The 25,984-nt window shown below is 43.4% G+C and overlaps 1 protein-coding gene across 5 annotated transcripts in view; it reads right to left on the bottom strand.

Annotated features, from left to right (window-relative positions):
* Positions 1-25,984, bottom strand: part of PIWIL4 (piwi like RNA-mediated gene silencing 4) — a 319,725-nt gene that overhangs the window by 159,503 nt on the left and 134,238 nt on the right. The gene's annotated exons all lie outside the window — the stretch shown is intronic.

Genomic DNA, 25,984 nt, shown 5'->3' with positions numbered 1-25,984 from the left:
CCCGTGGAAAACTTTTTTTTTTTTTTTTAAATCAACTGGTGCCAGAAAGTTAAACAGATTTGTAAATTACTTCTATTAAAAAATCTTTATCCAAAGGATAGGGGATAAGATGTTAGATCGCCGCGGTCCCGCTGCTGGGGACCCCGGGGATCGCCGCTGCGGCACCCCCGCCATCATTACTGCACAGAGCAAGTTCGCTCTGTGCGTAATGACGGGCGATACAGGGGACGGAGCAGCGTGACGTCATGGCTCCGCCCCTCGTGACATCACGGCCTGCCCTCTTAATGCAAGTCTATGGCAGGGGACGTGACGACCGCCACGCCCCCTCCCATAGACTTGTATTGAGGGGGGCGGGCCGTGACATCACGAGGGGCGGAGCCGTGACGTAACGATGCTCCAGCCCCTGTATTGCCCATCGTTACGCGTTATTGCCCATCGCTCTGTGCAGTAATGATAGCGGAGTACTGCAGCAGCGATCCCCGAGGTCCCCAGCAGCGGGACCACGGCGATCTGACATCTTATCCCCTATCCTTTGGATAGGGGTTAAGATGTTTAGGGGCGGAGTACTCCTTTAAGTTAAATATATTGTGGCTCCCTCATAGTCCATTTGTGAAGAAGTTAAAGGGGTTATCCACGAAAAAACTATTTTTTATATATCAACTGTCTCCAGAAAGTTAAACAGATTTGTAAATTACTTCTATTAAAAAAATCTTAATCCTTTCAGTACTTATAAAGCTGCTGAAGTTGAGTTGTTCTTTTCTGTCTAAGTGCTCTCAAACTGTCTCGGGAAATGTCCCGAAGACATTTCCCCATAGCAAATCCCCATAGCAAACCTATTCTACTCTCTGCAGTTCCTGAGACAAGCAGAGATGTCAGCAGAGAGCACTGTTGCCAGACAGAAAAAAACAACTCAACTTCAGCAGCTGATAATTATTGGTAGGATTAAGATTTTTTAATAGAAGTAATTTACAAATCTGTTTAACTTTCTGGAGCCAGTTGATATAAAAAAAGTTTTTTTTTCCTGGAATACCCCTTTAAGATAGAGACTTCTGGAGCATTGAAGAATTGCAAAAGTAAATGCAAGTGTTGTGCGTTGGATAACGGTTACAGCATTAAAAGAAAACTCTTCCTATCCTGGAGCTGATGCTGGTTTCATACAGAAAAAAATCCCCAGGGTAGGTCAGGAACCTCAATAATACCTTAAACTTCCAAAAACCCGGGGCACAAGATTCCTTTCAGGAAAAAAAAAAACCCTTTTTGACTTATTGATAATGTTAAAATATAACTTTTATTCAATTATAATTAAGATAATGTAGGATTGACTATTGTTTAAAATCAAGGCAATACTGTAGCCAGATACCAGATATGAATCGCTCCTGATGGGATAAACCCATATATAATCATGTATGTATAATAATGCTGGTTTTCAAACTTATAAAATAGCCTATTTATTTCTCAGTCAAGTGTCAAGGAGGTGGGGCCGAGCTGCTCAGGTGCCACAGTCTGGAACACCTCCTTGCTCAATATCACCTCTTAGTCCATCTTGACTGATTTATGGGGCTCTGTATGCCAAGCAAGGAGAGGCTAGGAGGTGAAAGCGAGCCAGGAGGCGTGCCATGCTGTGGCACTTGAGTAGTTCGGCCACTCCTTCTTGACACTCCTTCTCGGCCACACCTTCTAGAATTAAGATGGCAGGCAAACCATGCATGCTGCATCAGCTAAAACAGGTAAACACAAGGCATACACAGCAATTTTTCTGGACTGCTTTTTTAAGCACTGGGTAAAGCTTCTGGTGTATATATTACACCAGTGTTTTTCCAGCAGTGTGTCTTTAGTGTGGTGGCTTGGGGGGTGCAGGGTGAATAGGGTGTAGCTGTGCAGTGGTGAATGGGTGTAGCATTAACCCTTAACTGTCGTGACGCCAGGGTGCAGGTTCCTCTGCATATATATATATATATATATATATATATCCTACCGCCATATATATATATATCCTACCGCCACCTGTCCCAGGAACGATAGGGAGGAATAAAGGATTGTCCACATCCGGAATTGTAATAAACGGCAAAATAACTTTACTGCAGATTTTATGCAGGATGCAATCAGCAAACAGTCTTTACAAGAGGACCGGACTTTAGGCTCCTCACAGGTCGGTTGGGACTTTGTAGGGAATAAGCTTTGAGGTTTGCTTTACGCTGTTCCACTGGATTTAGGGGTTTTATTTAGGTTCAGTAGTCACGTAGAATTAGCTGAGTTGGAGTTAGGTAGACTCACGGTTATCAAGAGATAGGCTTCAGGCCTAATTAATCTTTTAGATTTGCACAGAGCTCCGCTCGCTGTCATATCCCGGGGGAAAGAGAGCGATGATTGTTCCAGGTTAAACCCCCCCAAAGGACGAGGGGGCACTCCCTCCGTCTGGAGAAGAAAAGGTTTAGTCTAAAGGTGCGACACGCCTTCTTTACCATGAGAACTGTGAACTTATGGAACAGTCTACCTCAGGAACTGTTCACAGCAGGAAAAATTTATAGCTTTAAAACAGGATTAGATACATTCCTGGAACAAAATAACATTAATGCTTATGCAGAAATATAAAATCCCATCCCTTCCCCTCATCCCCTTACACCCTTCACTTCAATTCCCTGGTTGGACTTGATGGGCATATGTCTTTTTTCAACCATACTAACTATGTAACTATGTAACTACAGAAATCAAAGAAGTGGCTAGGCACTGTGAAGGACTTTTAGTCCCAGTGGGTACTCACAGCCCCAGACTCCCAGCCCCAAAACAATTGAAAAAAGTAGAGCATAAAGCGGCACTCCAACAGTTAGTTGACTGTTTGATTTTACCATGTTTCGGTGTATCCTGATGATTTTATATCTGAAATGAATATAGGGGGGTATTTATCAAAGGATTTGTGTGTTTTTTTTCCCATAACTTTGGCGCAATACTTTGGCGCAGTGTCTTTTTGCACCAAAGTTAGGCAAATTTTCTCCACTGTCATTTTTACAACTTTCTCAAAATCACACGGTCCTGTGTGTGATTTTTACTTTGGTCAGTAATTCATCAATTTTGCGCCTTTAGGGTTTTTTTTGGGCGTAATTCACCGCCAAGAAATTTTGTACATGGAAATCACACATAGCAATGTCAGAAAATGTAAAGTTGTCAAAATACATAGTTGTCTCTGAGGGACCTTCACCCTCCGTTGTGCCAGCATTGGACATGGCCACACAGGTTCAGGAAAGGTAAGCACTAAAGTAACCAAAAAAAAAAAAACACTCAAGTTAATGGGGTACTCCGCCCCTAGACATCTTATCCCCTATCCAAAGGATAGGGGATAAGATGTCAGATCGCGGGGGTCCCGCTGCTGGGGACCCCCGGGATCTCAGCTCCAGCACCCACCTGTACGGCTTCCGGCAACGCCCCCTCCCGTCACGCCCCTCCCATAGACTTGCATTGAGGTGGCGGGGCGTGACGTCACACGGGGCGGAGTCTTGACGTCACACTCTTCCCCCATTGTGGTCGGGATCCGAAGCCTCCAGCGTTGCCGGAAGCCGTACCGGTGGGTGCTGCAGCCGAGATCCCGGGGGTCCCCAGCAGCGGGACCCCCGTGATCTGACATCTTATCCCCTATCCATTGGATAGGGGATAAGATGTCTAGGGGTGGAGTACCCCTTTAAAAATAAAATCCATTTCACATGGTGGCTATAAACCCCACAAAAGAAAATAACTCACGTCGCTTGCTGATATACTGCAGGAGGGACTCCGAAATGGCTGCTCTACAAGGTAAAATACTCATCCTCTGTGGCGGTAAGTTCTGTGTAAAAGGCGCTGTGAACGGCTGATTTCGGCGTTTGCGTCAAAATTACTAACAACGTGCGCCAAATGATAAATTTGGTGCATGTCCACAAAGTGAAAAAAAAAAAGGGTAATAAGAAGCTGTCAATGGGCAAAATAGATAAATCCCCCCCATGGAGTTTTATTGAGTGCCGATTCAATCCAAGTGGTGTTTTTATTCAACCATCAGGTACAGGTACCTGTCTACTTGAAAAAGGTCCAGAGTGTGGACCGAAACGTTGCACCTGTACCTGATGGTTGAATAAAAACACCACTTGGATTGAAACCTATTTGGAGTGCCACTTCCTTCTCTACTTGCTTATATATATGACACTACCGTGCATATCTACATCCCTCCTCAGATGAACGACACAACCGCTGACAGGAGCGGAGCTTAGGGTTGCGTGTACGGAGCTGAGGGAGGTGCAGAGTTGCGTCCTACCCGTGTCCTGCCCTGCTCTGCCTTCCCCGTATCATCGTCAATCCTCGGACAACTGAGCGAATACAGAACCGCCTAGGACGCAGTCCTGCACCTCACACCGGCATGCTCCCACTGTTTGTTTACTGTAAACATGGCCTAAGGCATTTGTCGCAGGGGTCCAATGCCATCTAACTCCAGTGAACGAAAACATGGGCAGACATATTCTGCACATTTGAATGATCTGGCGGGCGCTAGGACCGCTCGGAAATGGAAATGCACGGTCTCATAGACGGCAATGCATATCCAAGCTGAATCCGCCGAAAGAAAAAAACTTGATTATTCTTTCTGCCAACGCCAGAGTCGTTGAGAGTAGAGAAATTCTGCCGTGTGCACAGTGCAGCAGAATCCCACTGAAATCAATGGCAATCTGCTGCAGCGGAATTCACAAGTGGAATATTCTGGCAGAATTCTGCTCGGAAATTCCGCCATGTGAACATAGCCTCAGAATTCTTTCTGCTATATTTCTTCATTAAGCCTACAAATACTAATGAAAAATACTGAAGAGCATGTAAGTGGCCTGTGACTGTGTGGGATGCCCCTTAAAGGGGTACTCCTCTGAAATACATCTTATCCCTTATCCAAAGGATAGGGGATAAGATGTCTGATCGCGGGGGTCCTGCCACTGGGGTCCCCCGCGATCTCTGGGCCAGCAGCAGCGGTGTACAGAACATGGAAGCTTGGAGCTTCCGTGTTCATGATGTCACGCCACGCCACCTCCATTCATGTCTATGGGAGGCGGCGTGACGGCTACTACGTAGCCGTCACGCCTCCTCCCATAGACATGAATGGAAGGGACGTTGTGGCTATAGTCGCCAGTCATCCGCCACAGAGCGGAGTTCACTCCATGCACAAATGACTAGGGTACCGCGCCATAGATCGTGGGGGGTCCTTTGGATAGGGGATAAGATTTTTTTTGGTGGAGTAACCCTTTAATGCCTGCTGTCAATTTATTTGCACATTTTCCAGGGGAATAATGAAGGAACGGCACAGTGCAGTTGTCAAAAAAGATACTCCAGAACTGTAATGTATCCGTAAGGTCAAGTATTTTCTAAAGCAGTCAGGTCAGGAGAGATGACAGATCCACTTTAGGCCTTACAATTCTCAAAGGAGTGGAAACGTTTCGTGCCAATGGAGTCAAGATTCGGATTTAAGCTTTACACGTACAATCTTTATCTGTCTGGGCTCTACTGAAGTCTAGGAAATGACAGCTGCCTCCCTGTTATCATAGAGCGAGGACAATAAATAAATGATCAGCACAGACAGCAGCCCTGTGCCCAACGATCAGCAATAGAACCTCTATCTATTTATTAACCAGGACATAGTATGATCCATAAAGGCAGCACAGAAGTTAAGAACACCTTACAGCTGCATTCATCTTGTGTCACAATGTCTCTGACCATTATACTGGATACAAATGACTATGACAAAAAAACATAAACAAGGAAAAAAAACTTACCGCAACTTTAAAGGGGTATTCCAGGATTTTTTTTTATTTGACTATGCTACAGGGGCTGTAAAGTTAGTGTAGTTCATAATATAGTGTCTGTACCTGTGTGTGACAGTTTTCTCACAATTCTTCTGTGATTTTCACCCCAATATTTATTTTTACCAGCATACAAAATGACTGTTGTCTCAGATTTTTTTTTTTGCTTGCAATGCGGCCGAGACCTGACTCACTAGTCAGCTGATGACAGGGAGCCTGTCTGCTTCAATGGGTGGAGGGATCAATCTGCAACTAATGCAACAGCTGTAGGCACCCTGATTGAAAACCACAGGTCTTTTGTTTCAATGGGTGGAGGGATCAATCTGCAACTAATGCAACAGCTGTAGGCACCCTGATTGAAAACCACAGGTCTTTTGTTTCAATGGGTGGAGGGATCAATCTGCAACTAATGCAACAGCTGTAGGCACCCTGATTGAAAACCACAGGTCTTTTGAATGGATGCAGCTCATTTATGTTTCAATGGGTGGGGTGGCTGATGTGTGGGAGGGAGGAGAATGGAATTGTGTGATTTGTAGTAAAAAAAAGTCAAACAGGAAATGCAAGTTCACAAAAAGCTAGCCACCGTGTTATGGTAATCACACAACATAGCCATTTATCCCCAAGACAAGCACAGATCCTTCCTAAGCATGTCCATTACTGTCTGCCAGGTACGTACTAAAATCACCTTATGGTGGAGAACCCCTTTAAGTTGCTATACAACAAAAATGAAAACTGATATAACATTGTAAAAAAATCTATGGCCCATAATTGTGATTGGTGGTTATGTTGACATATGGTTTTTGGTTTTTTTGTTGTGGGAGCAATTTTGAGGCCTAGATTGGGTGCTCTTGTAAATACAATGGGGGCTTGTGATGGTAGTGTTGGTTCTAATATTTTATCTTTTTCAGTAGGTGCCAATGTTTATTGATCATTTTTTTTTTTACTTGGCGATGAGCGTTATTGAAAGGTAAAACGAGTTTTGCTGCTTGTTGTATTGTGTTTGATGTTTGAGATGGTTTGTCTATGAAAAAGTTTGTCTATTTAGTTCTATTGCTTTGTTGAGTGAGTCCTCTAGTCATTTTTCGGGGTACTGCTTTTCTTGAAATTGATGGGTGAGTAATTGAGATTCTTGTTCAAATTGTTGTGTATCTGTTGTGTATCTGTTTACAACCTAACATACAAAGAAACAAGCGCAATGAAAGAACTACAGATAGATAATCAGATAGTAATCCGTCCAGCTGATAAAGGCGGAGGGATTGTCATTTTAGATGTAAACGCTTACAATGCAGAATGCGATAAACAATTATCAGATGAAAAAAAACTACGAAAAACTTTCTTCTGACCCAACCAATACTTTCAATACTGAACTCCAAAATTTATGTATGCATAACAAATCCTTACCAAACCAGAATATGAATACATTACAAACACAGAAAAACGTATACCAGTCTTTTACTGTATCCCAAAGATACATAAGAATCCCATCCAACCCACCAGGTAGACCCATCATTTCAGGAATTGAATTTCTAACATCTCACCTATCTGAATACATTGACACCCTACTTCAACCTCATGTAAAACTTACTCCATCATACATCAAGGATACAACCCAAATACCGTATTTTTCACCCTATAGGACGCACAGGCATATAAGACGCACCCAATTTTAAAGGTGCAAAATCTAGAAAAAAAATTATTCTGCACCCAACAGTGATCTTCAACCTGAGGACCTCCAGATTTTGCAAAACTACAACTCCCAGCATGCCCGGACAGCCGTTGGCTGTCCGGGCATGCTGGGAGTTGTAGTTTTGCAACATCTGGTGGTCCGCAGGTTGAAGACCACTGGTATAGGAGGTAATATTCACGTGTCCCCGCCGCTCCGGACCCATCACCGCTCGTCACCGCTGCCCTGGATGTCGCTCCATTCGCTGTCGCCGCGTCCCCCGGGGTGTCCCCGATGCTCCGGACGTCTTCTTCCCCGGGATCCACGCTCTCCGTCGCCGTCATCACGTCGCCGTCACCACGGCGCTACGCACGCCGCTACGCACGCCGCTCTTATTGGATGACGGTATGGCGTGCGCGACGACGTGATGACGTCGAAGGAGAGCGCCGCCATGCAAGGGATCCCGGCACGGAGCAGACACCGAGGAGGCAGGTAAGGTCCCTCCCAGTGTCCTGTAAGCTGTTCGGGACGCCGCAATTTCACCGCAGCAGTCCCGAACAGCCCGACTGAGCAGCCGGGATAGTGTCACTTTTGCTTCAGACGCGGCGGTCAGCTTTGATCGCCGTGTCTGAAGGGTTAATACAGGGCATCACTGTGATCGGTGATGTCCTGTATTAGCCGCGAGTCCCGGCCGTTGATGGCCGCAGGGACCGACCCGATAGGTGTGTATTCGCCATATAAGACGCACCAACTTTCCCCCCCCCAGTTTTGGGGAAGAAAAAGTGCGTCTTATACGGCGAAAAATACGGTAATTAAAATCATAGACAGTACAATGGCAACCAAATTGGTGCCTTCAACATTAGACATAAATGCACTATATGCGTCCGCAAATCATACACAAGGGATTTTAGCCATACACCACTGTCTGTCCAAAAGCAACATTCCTCCAGAACATATTTCATTCCTTCTACAAGGCATCCACTATATACTTACACTCAACTATTTCTGTTTTAACGACCAGTTCTACCTTCAAATCCTTGGGACCGCTATGGGGACCAGGTCCTCTGGAAACATTACATAGACGATATCATCATCATATGGAAAGATACACCACAATCTCTTCAAATTTTCATGGATCAATTAAATCAAAACACATTCAATTTACTATTCACCCCTAATATTAGCACATCAGATAGATTTCCTAGACATTACCATCAAAGCACAAGACTCTAGACTAATTTCCAACACTTACCGTAAACCTACAGAGAAAAACGGCTACATAAGATTCGACAGCTGTCATTTACCCCAATGGCTTATAAACATCCCATACGGACAATAAAACAAAACTGTACAGATACACAACAATTTGAACAAGAATATCAATTACCGGTACTCAGCCATCAATTTCAAGAAAAGCAGCGAAAAATTACAAAGGACTCATTCAACAAAAGCAAAAGAACTAAATAGAGAAACCTTTTTTTATAGACAAACCATCACAAACATCAAACACAACACAACAAGCCGCAAAACTTGTTTTACCTTTCAATAACGCTCATCGCCAAGTTAAAAAAAATGATCAATAAACATTGGCACTTACTGCAAAAAGATGAAATATTAGGACCAACACTACCATCACAAGCCCCCATTGTATTTACAAGAGCACCCAATCTAGGCCTCAAAATTGCTCCCACAACAAAAACCACAAAAACCATATGTCAACATAACCACCAATCAACGTTATCAGGTGCAAAAGGTTTTTTAGATACACACAATGCAATAACTGTAAGATCACCAACAAAACAGAAACAGTGACATCAAAGTCAAACAATACACTTTACACCATCAAACATTATCTACATTATTCAATGCCCCTGTAAGAAACAGTACATTGGTCGGACATCAAGAACCCTGAACTTTTACATCATCAAAAGGGGGTTTAAAAAACATTCACTGTCTGCGCATTACAAGGAATAACAGCCATATCAGAGGGACCAGCTATGAGGCCCTACAGTCTATTCACCCAGACTGGAGAGGAGGAAATTCTATTTAAAAAATGTCTAAAATGATCTATCAAATGGACACATTAATCCAGAAAGGGCTAAAGGCAGAGTTAGAAATTTTTGTTTTTGTTATAGTTGGAGACTGACCCCAAGCTCATCCAGACTGCGTCCCCAGTGCCTTGACTCCTCCCGCACAAGAGTCTACCCTCCCTTATATTCATTTTCCTCTACATTATATAGTTACATAGTTAGTATGGTTGAAAAAAGACATACGTCCATCAAGTCCAACCAGGGAATTGAAGGGAAGGGTGTAAGGGGATAAGGGAAAGGGATGTAGTTTTATAATTCTTCATAAGCATTAATGTTATTTTGTTTCAGGAATGTATCTAACCCTGTTTTGAAGCTGTTAATTGTTCCTGCTGTGACCAGTTCCTGAGGTAGACCGTTCCCTAAATTCACAGTCCTCACGGTAAAGAAGGCGTGTCGCCCCTTTAGACTAAACCTTTTCTTCTCCAGACGGAGGGAGTGCCCCCTCGTCCTTTGGGGGGGTTTAACCTGGAACAGTTTTTCTCCATATTTTTTGTATGGGGCATTAATATACTTATATACGTTTATCATATCCCCCCTTAAACGTCTCTTCTCAAGACTAAACAATTGTAACTCCTTTAATCGCTCCTCATAGCTAAGATGTTCCATGCCCCATATTAGTTTAGTCGCGCGTCTCTGCACCCTTTCCAACTCCGCAGTGTCCCTTTTATGGACAGGCGACCAAAACTGAACAGCATATTCCAGGTGAGGCCGTACCAATGCTTTATAAAGCACTGTACAATTTTACTTTCATATACCTATACCCTCTAAAAGATACGTCTCACTCCATTACCTATATACTTAATAATATATTTATACCGGACTATACATTATAATGCTATATTTCATGTAATATTTTGTCCATCATCCTTGAATATAAGTATCTGTATACATACATCTACATTCCCACCTAAACTGTCTCCTTATAATTCCATTTTCCCATTATTTCCCATTGCAATTTTTCATTTATTTAATTTTTTTTCTTTTTTTTTTCATTTTCCATCTATATATACATCTATTACATGACCATAATCTTATTTTATTTTATTAACCCACGTCCATATATTATGTACTGTATTTCTAAAATAATGCCACATCTAAAAGGCAAATACTACCTTAGATATACACCATTCATTATATACATGTACCCATGATCAACTCCATTCCAATGTGAACCTCATTTCCTATAATTCTTTTATTTCTTCTATTGCTATATATGCATAATTTATGTTTTTAATGTAATTATTATGTATTTTTCACCTTTTGTGTCTTCTTTATTGTTGAAATACAGCTACATATATTATTTAAATATAAAGTAGTCCAATTCCCAACCTTATCACCATTCCATGCCATATCTGACCAATACCATCCCCCTTTGAATCCATTCCAGGTTTTATTTTTAACCTGTGAACCTTCATTTCCAACCTGTGACCCATTATCCAATCAGAACCAAAGTATCCTTGTAAAAAGCCACCACATCTCCATTTTAAACATGCACAGCTATTGAAAAAGGAGCATAGCACGCTCCGAAACGCGTCTAGCCTACTAGCAATACAGCACTGCCACTTCAAGATCTTTTAAGTTTATCCCCATTTAAGTCTATCCCCAAAGACAGGACTTTAGCACCTGGGAAGACGCCTTAAGCATCTACAGGACTTCTCCGACTCCGGACATCACACAGCGATCTCTCCCCCCCCCCCCCCCCAGGCTCACTGGTGACAGTGGATCGCCAACCAGGCCAGGTGATACCATTATCCTGCTGCAACATAGGCGGGTAATGGTGAGAGCGCCTCGGGACCAAACATCAGGAACGGTATGCCTCCGACTCCGGACATCTCACAGCGATTTCTCCCTCCCCAGGCTCGCCGGTGACAGTGGATCGCCAACCAGGACAGGCAATACCATTATCCAGCTGCATAGCATAGCACACTCCGAAACGCGTCTAGCCTACTAGCAATACAGCACTGCCACTTCAAGATCTTTTAAGTTTATCCCCATTTAAGTTTATCCCCAAAGACAGGACTTTAGCACCCGGGAAGACGCCTTAAGCATCTACAGGACTTCTCCGACTCCGGACATCACACAGCGATCTCTCCCCCCCCCCCCCCCCCCCCCAGGCTCACTGATGACAGTGGATCGCCAACCAGGCCAGGTGATACCATTATCTTGCTGCAACATAGGCGGGTAATGGTTGGTGAGAGCGCTGCGGGACCAAACATCAGGAACAGTATGTCTCCAACTCCGGACATCACACAGCGATCTCTCCCGCCCCCCCCACCCCCCAGGCTCACTGATGACAGTGGATCGCCAACCAGGCCAGGTGATACCATTATCTTGCTGCAACATAGGCGGGTAATGGTGAGAGCGCTGCGGGACCAAACATCAGGAACAGTATGTCTCCAACTCCGGACATCACACAGCGATCTATCCCTCCCCAGGCTCACCGGTGACACCATTTTCCTACTGCAACATAGGCGGGTAATGGTGAGAGCGCCGCGGGACCAAACATGAGGAACGGTATTCCTCCGACTCCGGACATCACACAGCGATCTCTCCCTCCCCAGGCTTGCCGGTGACAGTGGATCGCCAACCAGGCCAGGCAATACCATTATCCAGCTGCAACCATAGGCGGGTAAGGATGAGAGCGCCGCGGGACCAAACATCAGGAACGGTAAGCAGAGCACAGCACGCACCGTTTTCCTCCAACAGGTTTCCTGCACAGGTTACCATTGTACCACCAAAGGATATACAATACCATATAGGACATACCATCTACAGTACGGTGCATAGCACCTTCTTTCCACTACAGGATTCTACTATACCCCCAATGGATGCACAGCATCTAATTGTAACATCCCCCTGCTTTCCCAGGATCAGAAAACAAGATTTTCTACTTATCTTTCAGGAACTAGAACTATCATACCTTTGCCATATCCCCTTAGTTCAGCTTTGACTAGGACTCATTTTTATATTTAAAGTGGTACTCCGCTGCTCAGCGTCTGGAACAAACTGTTCCGAACGCTGGAGCCGGGAGCTCGTGACATCAAAGCCCCGCCCCCTCATGTCACGCCCCACCCCCTCAATGCAAGTCTATGGGAGGGGGCGTGACAGCCGTCACACCCCCTCCCATAGACTTGCATTGAGGGGGTGGGGCGTGGCATGGGGGCGGGGCTATGACGTCACAAGCTCACGGCGCCTGCTATAGCGTTCGGAACAGTTTGTTCCAAATGCTGAGCAGCAGAGTACCCCTTTAAGTGGCAGTACTAAATTGTTTTATACGCTTATTATAATTTTTATGTTTTTGGAAGCTTCTGCAAGGGCCCTGCAGACAGCTCGAGTTTATAATCATATACTAAATAAATGTGTATATTTTAATGATTTAATTTGATTTCTATTTTTCTACTGATTGGATACAACATCAATATAATTACTGTATATACAAGTAAAATATCTGATTCATTGCACACAACAAGCAATGTTTTAGTTTTTTCCCTTCCCATGTTTTAAAAGACATAACATGCTTTATGGGCGATCAATTGTTTTTTGTAATGACACCTTTCATTTTACCGATAACATTATTATTTGTATGCGGAAAGTGGACATTTTTCCACTTTTGGGGGGTTTGGTTTTTAAGCAATGAACTTTTATGGTAACAGTAGCATGTTATCCTTATTCTGTAAGTCCATGTGATTAAAACGATACCCTATATCTATAGTTTTTCTATTATTGTATTCCTTTAAAAAAAAAAAGTCCAACTTTTCTTTACCAAGATAAGTATGCTTAACATTGTCCCTTTCTGACCACTATAACACTTTTATTTTTCTGGATACACAGCTGTATGAGGGCTAATTTTTTTGCGTAGTGATCTGTGGTTTTAAAGGGGTACTCCGGCACTTAGAAATCTTATCCTTTGGATAGGGGATAAGATGCCTTATCGCGGGGGTCCCGCCACTGGGGACCCCGTGATCTTGCACGCCGCACCCCGTTAAAATCAGTCCCCGAAGCGTGTTCGCTTAACATTACTGTTGATCACGGGGCCAGAGCGTTGTGTTGTCACACTCTGCCCCCGTGTGATGTCACACTCCGCCCCCTCGATGCAAGTCTATGGGAGGGGGAGTGACGGCCGTCACACCCCCTCCCATAGACTTGCATTGAGGGGCGGGGTGTGACGTCACACGGGGGCGGAGTCGTGACGTCACACTCTTTCGCTCGTGTGGTCAGGATTTGAAGCCTCCAGTGTTGCCGGAAGCCATTGAGGTGGATGCTGCAGCGGGACCCCCATGATCTGACATCTTATCCCCTATCCTTTGAATAGGGGATAAGATGTCTAGGGGCAGAGTACCCCTTTAATTGTTATCATTTTTGCTTTTACAAGGACCTTTCTGATCACTTTTTATTCCTTTTTTTCTGATAGATGTGACAAATAATGACATTTTTTGGCATTTGTTTTGTTTTAAATGTTTACACCAATTATAAAACAATTCTGCATGCGGCGATACCATGTTTATCTTTGTTTATTTTATTTATACTTTTTTTTTTAAAGTAGGAAAAGAAGGGTGACTTGATTTTTTATTTGGGGAGGGCTCTCTAATTATTTTATTTTACACTTTTTAAACTGTAATTTTTTTTATTAAAGTTTTCATATACAAGAACAATGTCACATACAATAGGTGCAAATATAAAACAAAAATCAAGGGTAAACCCAAATCAGTACAAGAGATGAATAAGAGTTAATTAAGACGACTGAGTAATAATTCCAAAAAAATCTCAATACTCGGTGATCAGACAATCCCTAAGTCATAACCAAGGCACACAGTGATTAGGTGACGGATTCCAGAGAACGTATCTCCTGGATCCTCGCTAAAGGATCGCTACAAGATCCATTTCAGAGGGAAGGAGAGTTCTCTTCCAGCACTCGGCAATAAGGGTTTTGGCTGCCAGAACAATGTGCATAAATAGTTTAAAAGGTCTTTTGGACAAGGCCCCACTAGAGAGGTGCAGCAGGTAGATTAGTGGGTCCAAGGGGACCGTAACCCCCAGTACATCGGTGACCAACCTCCCTACCACCTCCCAGTAGGGAATAATCCTGTGGCAGGACCAGAATATATGGAAAACCGTGCCCAGTCCTATTTTACACTTTTTTAAAGGGGTATTCCGGCTTTATACATCTAATCCCCTATCCAAAGGATAAATGATAAGATGTATGATCGTAGGGGTCCCACCACTGGGGACCCCCGCGATCTCTGTGCAGCCACGGCATTCTGTGCCGGGCGCCACCTCCAAGACGTGACGTCACGGTCACGCCCCCTCCATTTCATGTCTATGGGAGGGGGCGTGACGGCCGTCACGCCCCCTCTCATAGACATGAATGGAGGGGGTATGGTGTGATGTCACAAGGGGCAAGGCCGAGATCTGCACCGAGACCGCAAGGGTTCCCAGCAGCTGGACCTTGCAATCATACATCTTATCCCCTATCCTTTGGATAGGGGATTAGATGTATAAAGCCGGAATACCCCTTTAAGACTTTTACCAATAATTATTAGATTGTATTCACTGTATAATATTATGTCTATTACATAGCATTATAATAGGCGCTCCACTGATACAGCCTGGCTCATCATGGGATTGTCCATCTGGAGCCTGGAAGCAGATAAGGGGACACTCCAGTGCCACTTTAGCTCATTGGGCAGCTTTAGGCTGTCCAGGCATGCTAGAAGTTGTAGTTTTAAAACAGTTAGAAATACAGTGGTTCGGAAACACTGCTATACCCTATCTCCTCTGCTTGGCTGGTGTGTCCATTTAGCCAAAGGGGACAATCCTGATGATTTCCGCAGTTGACGATCTCCATTAGGTTGTCTTGAGACAATACATTTTTCTGCTGTGGAATCTGCCGAAATCTATTAGATTATTGGTGGACATCACTTGTTTTTTTTTATTGGATTCAGGACAGCTTGAATATCTTTGGAACTTGTTTGGGGCTGCTTATCCACCATCCGGACTATCCTGCGTTGACACCTTTCATCAATTTTTCTCTTTCATCCACGCCCATGGAGATTAGCCACAGTGCCATGGGTTGGAAACTTCTTGTTAATATTGCGCACTGTGGACAAAGACAAATCTAGATCTCTGGAGATGGACTTGTAACCTTGAGATTGTTGATATTTTTCCACAACTTTGGTTCTCAATTCTTTTTGGTTCTCAATTCTCTTCTCCTCTTTCTGTTGTCCATATTTAGTGTGGCACACACAGACACACAATGTAAAGACTAAGTGAACTTCTCTCCTTTTTATCTGCTTTCAGGTGTGATTTTTATACTGCCCACACCTGTTACTTGCCGCAGGTGAGTTTAAAGAAGCATCACATGCTTGAAAAATCTTATTTTTCCACAATTTTGAAAGGGTGCCAATAATTTTGTCCAGCCCATTTTTGGAGTTTGGTGACATTATGTCCAATTTGCTTTTTTTCCTCCCTTTTTTGGTTTAGTTCCAATACACACAAAGGGAATAAACATGAGTGTAGCAAAACCTGTGTTACTGCAATCCTTTTCTGTGAGGAATACTTCATTTTCTAGAAAAATTTCAGGGGTGGCCATGACTGTAATTGGGTCCATCAGGCTTCTGGTAACACAGCAAGCGAAAAACTGTGTGTACCCAGCCCTACATAACAACCTTTGATGATGTTCATACAAGGCTGCACATTGTGTTAAGCCAGAAGAACAGATTTTAAATGAGCTGTAAGCTAAAAATGTTAGAACAATATTTTTGTAGTGAGTTTAAGATGGCACAAATTAATAGGAGAAATCCTTCAAGTTCTTGTTATTGTAGGAACATTCTTGGCTGGCTACGTTTTCTTCCATTTATTAACCATTCCACCTTGGGTACACAGCTTGACGCCATAACAATGTCCAATCCAGGCATAATGGAGTGAGAGAAGATTACGTGGTTCATGCCGCCAGGTGTCACAATGACCAGAACACAAAGACTGGTTCATTTCCATGTTATTACCAAGCTTGGCTTCAATGTATTCAGCCCCTGCTCCGGGGAGAAGCTGAGTTAAGCACGACATCATTTTCTAAAGAAGAAATCAGCTTCTGCTTCATTAAGTCATCCACCTATTAAGATGTTACCGCGTCTTAATGAAGATTTAGAAGGTCAAGTTGCAGAGAAAGATATTTTTTAATAACAGCATGAATGTGAAACCTTTTCATAATAAGGACTAATTCTACGACCCTGTAAATATTCATGACGAAATGACCCCACTCTTTATGTTTGTTTCTTATGAGGATGTATAACTAGAACTGCGGATGAGGTGCAGAAGTCTTCTTCTTGCAAACTCGTGATGCACCTATCTTGTATGTAAACTATGATGTACCTATCTTCATATGGTATCTATCTCCATACCTAACCGTAATGTATCTATCTCCATACCTAACCGTAATGTATCTATCTCCATACCTAACCGTAATGTATCTATCTCCATACCTAACTGTAATGTATCTATCTCCATACCTAACTGTAATGTATCCATCTCCATACCCAACCGTAATGTATCTATCTCCATACCCAACCGTAATGTATCCATCTCCATACCCAACCGTAATGTATCTATCTCCATACCCAACCGTAATGTATCCATCTCCATACCCAACCGTAATGTATCTATCTCCATACCTAACCGTAATGTATCCATCTCCATACCTAACCGTAATATATCTATCTCCATACCTAACCGTAATGTATCCATCTCCATACCTAACTGTAATGTATCTATCTCCATACCTAACCGTAATGTATCTATCTCCATACATAACCGTAATGTATCTATCTCCATACCTAACCGTAATGTATCTATCTCCATACCTAACCGTAATGTATCTATCTCCATACCTAACCGTAATGTATCTATCTCCATACCTAACTGTAATGTATCTATCTCCATACCCAGTGGCGTAGCTATAGAGGTCACAAAGGTTGCCATTGCGACCGGGCCCCTTAGCACAGGGGGCCAGCAGGGCCCTCATGCCACAACATTATACTACAGCTGCAGGTCGGGCCCTCAGGCACAGCCCGACCTGTAGCACCCGGCGTTTGCCTCAAAACCCCTACCCCAGCGCTAACCTCAAAACACCCCCCCCCCCCCCAGCCTGAGCCACAAGCCATAAGCCCTATAATGCGACCAAAGCCCCCGCACCCGACCCCGGTGCCCCGAGTGCACTCTGGCACGCAAGCAGGCTCCTAATTCCTGCAGCAATGGACGCGCTGCAGTGTTGCGCTCTCTAGCTGTGAGCACAGTGCTGCCTCGAACCGGACACCAGCAGCAGTCCTCGGTGCTGATCTAAATGGTGGCCGCAGGTAAGGAGGTGGTGGAGGGAGGAGGAGCAATAGCTGGGGGAGATTCGGGGGGGGGGGGGGGGGGACATGAGATTTGGTGTCCGGGGGGATGGGATATGAGATTTGGGGTCCAGAGGAGGAGAGGGGTAATGCGCTGTGGCTGGTTTTATGAGATTTGGGGTCCAGAGGAGGAGGAGGGGGGGGGGTGATATGAGATTTGGGGTCCGGGGGGGGGGGGGGGGGGGGGATGATATGAGATTTGGGGTCCAGAAGAGGGGGGGGGGGAGGATTTGGGATCTGGAGGCAGAGTGTGTATGAATGATGTGTGTATATGTACTGTATGTATGATGTATGAATGATGTGTGTGAATGAATGATAGATGGGAAAGCAAGATGTATGTATGTATAATGTGTGTAAGCTAGAAGGATATATGTATGATGTGTGGACATTTATTATGGGGTGAGATCTGGAGGCGGTGGGTGTATGTATGATATGCATGTATTATGCATGTGTGGGGGGTCCGGAGGCGGCGTGTGTATGAATGATGTGTGTGTATGTACTGTATGTATGATGTATGAATGATGTGTGTATGTACTGTACGTATGCATGATGTGTGTATGTATGATGTATGAATGATGTGTGTGTATAAATGATAGCTAGCTAGAAGGATGTATGTGTGATGTTTTGGAGATGAATTATGCATAGGGATCTGGAGGCAGCGGGTGTATGTATGATGTATTATATGTATGATGTGTATGTATGTATGTGTAATGCATGTGTTGGGGGGGGGGGGGGTCCGGAGGTGGCGTGTGTATGAATGATGTGTATATGTACTGTATGTATGAATAATGTGTGTGTATGAATGATGTGTGTGTATGAATGATAAATGTGTGTAAGAAATATATATATATATGCATGATGTGTGGGAGAGTACAGCGTATAGCATGGTTGTTTTAGAGGGTTTATATTCAGGGGCTACAGTGTATGGCAGGATTATATTCAGTGGGTACAGTGTGTGGCAGTATTATATTCAGGGGTACAGTGTGTGGCAGTATTATATTCAGGGGCACAGTGTGTCAGGATTATATTCAAAGGGTATAGTATGTGGCAGTATTATATTCAGAGAGCATAGTGTGTGGTAGTATTATATTCAAAGAGTATAGTATGTGGCAGTATTATATTCAGAGAGCATAGTGTGTGGTAGTATTATATTCAGGGGCACAGTGTGCAGCAGTATTATATTCAGGGGCACAGTGTGCAGCAGTATTATATTCAGGGGGTACAGTGGATGGCAGTTTTATATTCAGGGGATAAAGTCCGTGGCAGTATTATATGCAGGAGGTACAGTGGATGGTAGTTTTATATTCAGGGGGTGCAGTTAGTGGCAGTATTATATTCAAGGGGTACAGTGGATGGTAATTTTATATTCAGGGGATACAGTGGGTGGCAGTATTATATTCAGGAGGTACAGTAGGTGGCAGTATTATATTTAGGGGTACAGTGGGTGGCAGTGTTATATGCAGGAGTAACAGTGGATGGTAGTTTTATATTCAGGGGTGCAGTGGGTGGCAATATTATATGCAGGAGGTACAGTGGATGGTAGTTTTATATTCAGGGGGTGCAGTGGATGGCAGTATTATATTCAAGGGGTACAGTGGATGGTAGTTTTATATTCACTGGATACAGTGGGTGGAAGTATTATATTCAGGGGGTACATTAGGTGGCAGTGTTATATTCAGGGGGTACAGTGGGTGGCAGTATTATATGCAGGAGGTACAGTGGATGGTAGTTTTATATTCAGGGGTGCAGTGGGTGGCATTATATGCAGGAGGTACAGTCGATGGTAGTTTTATATTCACGGGATACAGAGGGTGGCAGTATTGTATACAGTGGGTACATTAGGTGGCATTATTATATTCAGGGGGTACAGTGGATGGCAGTATTATATTCAGGGGGTACAGTGGGTGGCAGTATTATATTCAGGGGGTACAGTGGGTGGCAGTATTATATTCAGGGGTTACAGTGGGTGGCAGTATTATATTCAGGGGGTACAGTGGGTGGCAGTATTATATTCAGGGGGTACAGTGGGTGGCAGTATTATATTCAGGGGGTACAGTGGATGGTAGCTTTATATTCAGGGGATACAGTGGGTGGCAGTATTATATTCTGGGGGTACAGTAGGTGGCAGTATTATATTCAGGGGATACAGTGGGTGGCAGTATTATATTTCAGGGGGTACAGTATTTAGCAGAATAATAATGATTATTGTCTTCATACAGAGGATGAGGATCTACTGACAAAGTGGGAACCTATAGTGTCCGGGCGTCAGACTATGCTGAGAAGATGGAGCTGGAAGACGTCCTCACGTCTGGACCAGATAAAGAAGAAAAGAAAAGACAACAGAGAAGACGTCACTCAGGTGACTGATCTCATTGTGTTTTCTCCTGACTGTCCCATCAGAGCTGGAGTCAGTTGTAAGTTCCACAGTGATGATGGGTGATGCTGTACCCTAATCTGAGGCTCTCCAGCTGTTGCAAAACTACAACTCCTATAATGCCTGAGGCTCTCCAGACATGTTGGGAGTTGTAGCTTTACAACAGCTGATTGGTGATTGGTGGGGGTCCCAGCAGTTGGACCCCCAATAGAAAAATGGGCTGCTTATTCTTCAATGCCTGTTTTGTCTGTCTGTCCCTTCATGTTAGTCAGGAGAATACACAATGATATAAGTGACTGTGTCCCATCAGTGCTGTAGTCACTGATATCTTTGTGCGGCCAAGTAAGGGGTCGTCCGGGATTGGGGAAGCAGGTCGTCAGATGGTAGGGGGGCCTAGGGCAATTTTTTGCACCAGGGCCCTGTGGTTTCTAGCTACGCCCCTGTCCATACCTAACTGTAATGTATCTATCTCCATACCTAAACTGTAATGTAACTATCTCCATTCCTAAACTGTGATGTACCTTAAACTGTGTGTGTATACTTAAACTGTGATATACTGGTGCCATAAAGTTAAACAGATTTGTAAATGACTTCTATTTAAAAATCTTAATCCTTCCAGTACTTATCAGCTGCTGTATGCCCCACAGGAAGTTGTGTAGTTCTTTTCTGTCTGATCACAGTGCTCTCTGCTGACACCTCTGTCCATGTCAGGAACTGTCCAGAGTAGGAGCAAATCCCCAAAGAAAATCTCTCCTGCACTGGATAGTTCCTGAAAAGGACAGATGTGTCAGCAGAGAGCACTGTGGTAAGACAGAAAAGAACTACACAACTTCCTGTGGGGCATACAGCCGCTGATAAGTACTGGAAGGATTAGAAATCTAGTAACTTACAGATCTAGCACCAGCTTGTTGAGTACCCCTTTAAGGAGTATGCTTTCAATCGAGCTTGATAACAAAAACCTAAAGCTTCTGTGACCACAGCACCAACTTTCTGGTCACCATCTCACTTCAATTCTATAAAGAGCAATGACAAGAGCCCAACAAACAAGGTGACCTGTAGACATCGGCTGTCCGGGCATGCTGGGAGTTGTAGTTTGGCAACAGCTGGAGGCTTCCTGGTTGGAAAACATTGAATCTTGTGCCATTGTAATGCATTTAATGGGGAGACAATAACTTGTAAACCACTGACTACATTCAGCATTTTATATACTCTTTTATGCACAAGCACATGTATGTATATTACAGACGTGCATATTTAGCCCATGTTTATTGAATTATCCCATATACTGGGGAGAAACCCAAATACGAGAAACGTTTACAGCCAATGAAATATTGATAGTGACGACATTGATTACGCCGGTTTTATTTAAGCATCAATTTTTAACTACTAGGGACCTGCATCACTGTTGAAGTGGTGACGCTTCTCCTCGCTCAGAACTCTGTATGTATAATTTATCAGCCGTGTAATGGACTGCGCAAATGTTTAAAATCTTGGAGCTGCGCTGTTGTATTTTTGTTACAGAAAAGTGAGAATGTGACTCTTATAAAGAGACTTTAACTATCAGAGGTGAATCCAGCAAAGAAAACGGCGCATCAGAAATAGATGGTTGGGGATGTTCATGCCGTTCCCAAATGATGGTGCAAATGACGGTTTTGTTAGATTAACCCTTCAGAGTAATGACAATGTGACTGTATTGCTTTCATTACTGTTATTGAACCACTGAGAGCCCCCTCTAAGGTTCACAGCTATTTATTACTCTCACCATTTCATGGAGTACTCCTGGTAAACCGCCCCTGTCTGGACTGTTTTCCAGGAGTACTCACAGTTACTTCCTCCCTTAGTTATCTGGCTTTTCAAAGCACAGCACAAAACATACTCCTCTTTGCACTTTTACCATGACATAAAGGGCATCTGTGTGTGTGTGTGTGTGGGGTTAAAGTGGTACTCCGCTGCTCAGCGTTTGGAACAAACTGTTCCGAACACTGGAGCCGGCGTCGGGAGCTCGTGATGTCATAGCTCCGCTCCCTCATGACATCACGCCCCGCCTCCTCAATGCAAGTCTATGGGAGGGGACGTGGCAGCCGTCAAGCCCCCTCCCATAGACTTGCATTGAGGGGGTGGGGCGTGACATCATGAGGGGGCGGGGCTATGACATCACAAGCTCCCGGTGCCGACTCCAGCGCTCAGAACAGTTTGTTCCAAACGATGAGCAGTGGAGTACCACTTTTATGATGCACTAGCTTTGCAAAATGCCATGTAAACAGAAAGAAACAGTAGCAACATAACAAGGAAGGGGTTACACTAAGTACTGAACTTCTGCTGCGGAAATGAGGGTGAAGCCTTGATTTAACTTTCAGACAGCGCTTTGATCCTTCTTTAATAGGTAGAAATGCTCACAGATTGCAGGTACACAGTACAGACTCTCTTTCTCTCTCTCTCCCCCTACAATAAGTTCAAACACTTCCTGTGCTATGTCCTGGTTTCTCTATAACTAGAGATGGCATATGAGGTTGAGATATAAGGATGAGATATGAGGTTGTGATATGAGGAAAAGATATGGTGGGGATATGAGGACAGTACATAAAGATGAGATATGAGGTCCGGATATAAGGATGAGATATAAGGTCCGGATATAAGGATGAGATATGAGGTCCGGATATAAGGATGAGACATGAGGTCCGGATATAAGGATGAGATATTAGGTCCGGATATAAGGATGAGATATAAGGTCCGGATATAAGGATGAGATATGAGGTCCGGATATAAGGATGAGACATGAGGTCCGGATATAAGGATGAGATATGAGGTCCGGATATAAGGATGAGATATAAGGTCCAGATATAAGGATGAGATATAAGGTCCGGATATAAGGATGAGATATGAGGTCCGGATATAAGGATGAGATATGAGGTCCGGATATAAGGATGAGACATGAGGTCCGGATATAAGGATGAGATATGAGGTCCGGATATAAGGATGAGATATAAGGTCCAGATATAAGGATGAGATATAAGGTCCGGATATAAGGATGAGATATGAGGTCCGGATATAAGGATAAGATATAAGGTCCGGATATAAGGATGAGATATGAGGTCCGGATATAAGGATGAGATATAAGGTCCGGATATAAGGATGAAATATGAGGTCCGGATATAAGGATGAGATACGAGGTCCGGATATAAGGATGAGATATGTGGTCCGGATATAAGGATGAGATATGACCTCAGATTATGAGAACGAGAGAGTCATTGTTGCTTTTCTTCTGCCAAAAGGTTTAAGTAGGAAGACCAGGCAATGCTGGGTATTCTGCTAGTAAATTATATAAATATTACTGTGACTAATGCAAAACTATTCATATGCCCTGAAAGATAGAGATATTTTATATTATTTTGCTTGAGTTTACAAACCAAGAGGCAGATAAGTCCTATTCCCAGCATTCCCCATACAAACTTACACCGTTACCTTACCTTGGCTGTTGTGGTACTTTTTATTTTATTCTCTACAGAGCACGTCCCATATAAAGGCATTGCAGGTAAAAAGCAAAATATTCATTGCACTGAGATGAAAAATAAATAGTCTTGACAGCCATTATTCCAGCTAACCTATAGACAGTCCGGCAGCGCGCCAGAACTATTGGGCAAAGCAGCAGGGTGCTGGGCTGCATAAAGTACAAGCTGCGGGAAGCAAGTGTTTATTGTGCTACTTTATACATTATTACTAAGACCTCTGTTATGCCTCCACCCGGGGAGATTTTACATAGCAACCTTTAAAAAAAAAAAAAAAGTTATGAACTCCTTCTACCTTTTACAAAAAGCTGATGTCTACCATTCCAACACTACAAATTACACATCTGCTGGAATTATCCCAATGAATTAAAATATGGCAACTGGCACCACAAGAGATCCCATATGTGCCTGACCCAGTAAATATTCTTACACATCACATCTATATTGACTATAGATTCACTTTGTAAAGTAGCTTATAGCTGCACTCTGGGATTTTTTTTCTTATATAGTGCAGAATAGGCTATTAGAGAATAATGAAACGGTTCTTGTTTATCTTTGTGCTTACCTGTTTTAGCTGATGTGGCAGGCATAATTTAGACTCTATTTTGCATGTAAATTAAGCACAAAAGTGATTCCTTAATAATGTCTACATTTCCCATGAATCCTCAGGCTTACGGCATTGTGTTTGATCACTGCAACTGGACATCTAATAAGGCTGCTAGTGCTGAAGGTCACCCAGGTTAACAGAATAGACTGATAAGTTGGTTAGTGTCAGTTCCCACTACATGCAGTTTTGATGCAGTCTTCTTATTCAAAGTGTGTTTTTAGAAAGATATTGGCATATTAGGGCAAATTTGATTTGACCTAATATCACAATTGAGATGTTTTATGAAGATTTTAAAGAGTACCTCTCATGATCTTGTTAAATGTTATAATCCTCCCAGTTCACTGCCCCATCATGATAAACCACCCCCCCCTGCTTTTATTTTTATTATTTTTTAGTTTTCTACCTTGATATTGCTCTGAATTTTCTGCTCAGTCAGATTCACGGACTGGGAAGGGGCGTTCCCCAGCAGGTGTGACATCAACTGAAGCCAAACAGGGGAGAACTTCCTCCCTCACTCTGCTACACAAAGCCCAGAGCAGTTCAGTGTGAGATGAGCTATGATTGGATAAGGCTGCACACATCCCCCCCCCTCAGCATTTCCTGCTTTTGGACTTCTGCCAGGCCAGCAGGAGTCCAAAGTCTGTGCAAAAGAAGGGGGGGAAATGTGCTCTGGACAAGTAGGGAGACACCTAGTGGCAGCTTTTTTAAACACAAATGAAACATAGAAAACTTCATTCTTTTTTCAAACAAAGTACATTAGAAAGATTTTTTATTTACCATAAGGAGTGCAAGAGCAAAAACCAGTTTTTATGAGAGTGACCATTTAAGTATTTTTACTTTATTTTTCACACGTTTTAACTGCATTTTGGCTGTTTTTGCGGCAGTTTTCCAGAACTGCGGTCAAAACAAATAGAGCTGGTGGGGAAGTGTATAACTACTATATATCCTGAACCCATAGAGATAGCAGCAGTATACAGATGGAACTGGAAGTGAGGTGTATGACTACTATATATCCTGATCCTATAGAGATAACAGCAGTATACAAATAAAGCTGGAGGGGAGGTGTATGACTACTATAAATCCTGATCCCATAGAGGTAGCTGCAGCAGTATACAGATAAAGCTGGATGAAAGGTGTATAATTACTATATATATATATATATATATACTGATCTCATAGAGATAGCAGCAGTATACAGACAAAGCTGGAGGGTAAATAGTATAAATACTATATATCCGGGTCCCATAGAGATAGCAGCAGCAGTATACAAATAGAGCTGGGAGGAGTGTGGAGGGGTTTGGGAGCTAGTAGGTGCAATGTAATAGGTGATGATCTTGTAGTTCACAGAAAGTCAGCTCACCCCGGACTGACTTCCTTTTGACACATTTAGTAAGAGGGTCATAGTGATGATCACATGACCAAATTAGAGTAATGAATCCTAAAGCTGCAGCTGTGCAGGAAAAAAGAAATGGCAAAGTACAGCTAGTAAAGGTGAGAGTGCATAATATAGACAAAGAAACCCTCAAAAACCCCAGTGCTTCTTTTAAAGGGGTATTCAG

Source organism: Hyla sarda, chromosome 2 (genome assembly GCF_029499605.1).
Source record: "Hyla sarda isolate aHylSar1 chromosome 2, aHylSar1.hap1, whole genome shotgun sequence".
Lineage (NCBI taxonomy): Eukaryota > Metazoa > Chordata > Amphibia > Anura > Hylidae > Hyla > Hyla sarda.
The sequence above is the reverse complement of the archived record's forward strand: the minus strand, read 5'-3'. Positions and strand labels throughout refer to the sequence as shown.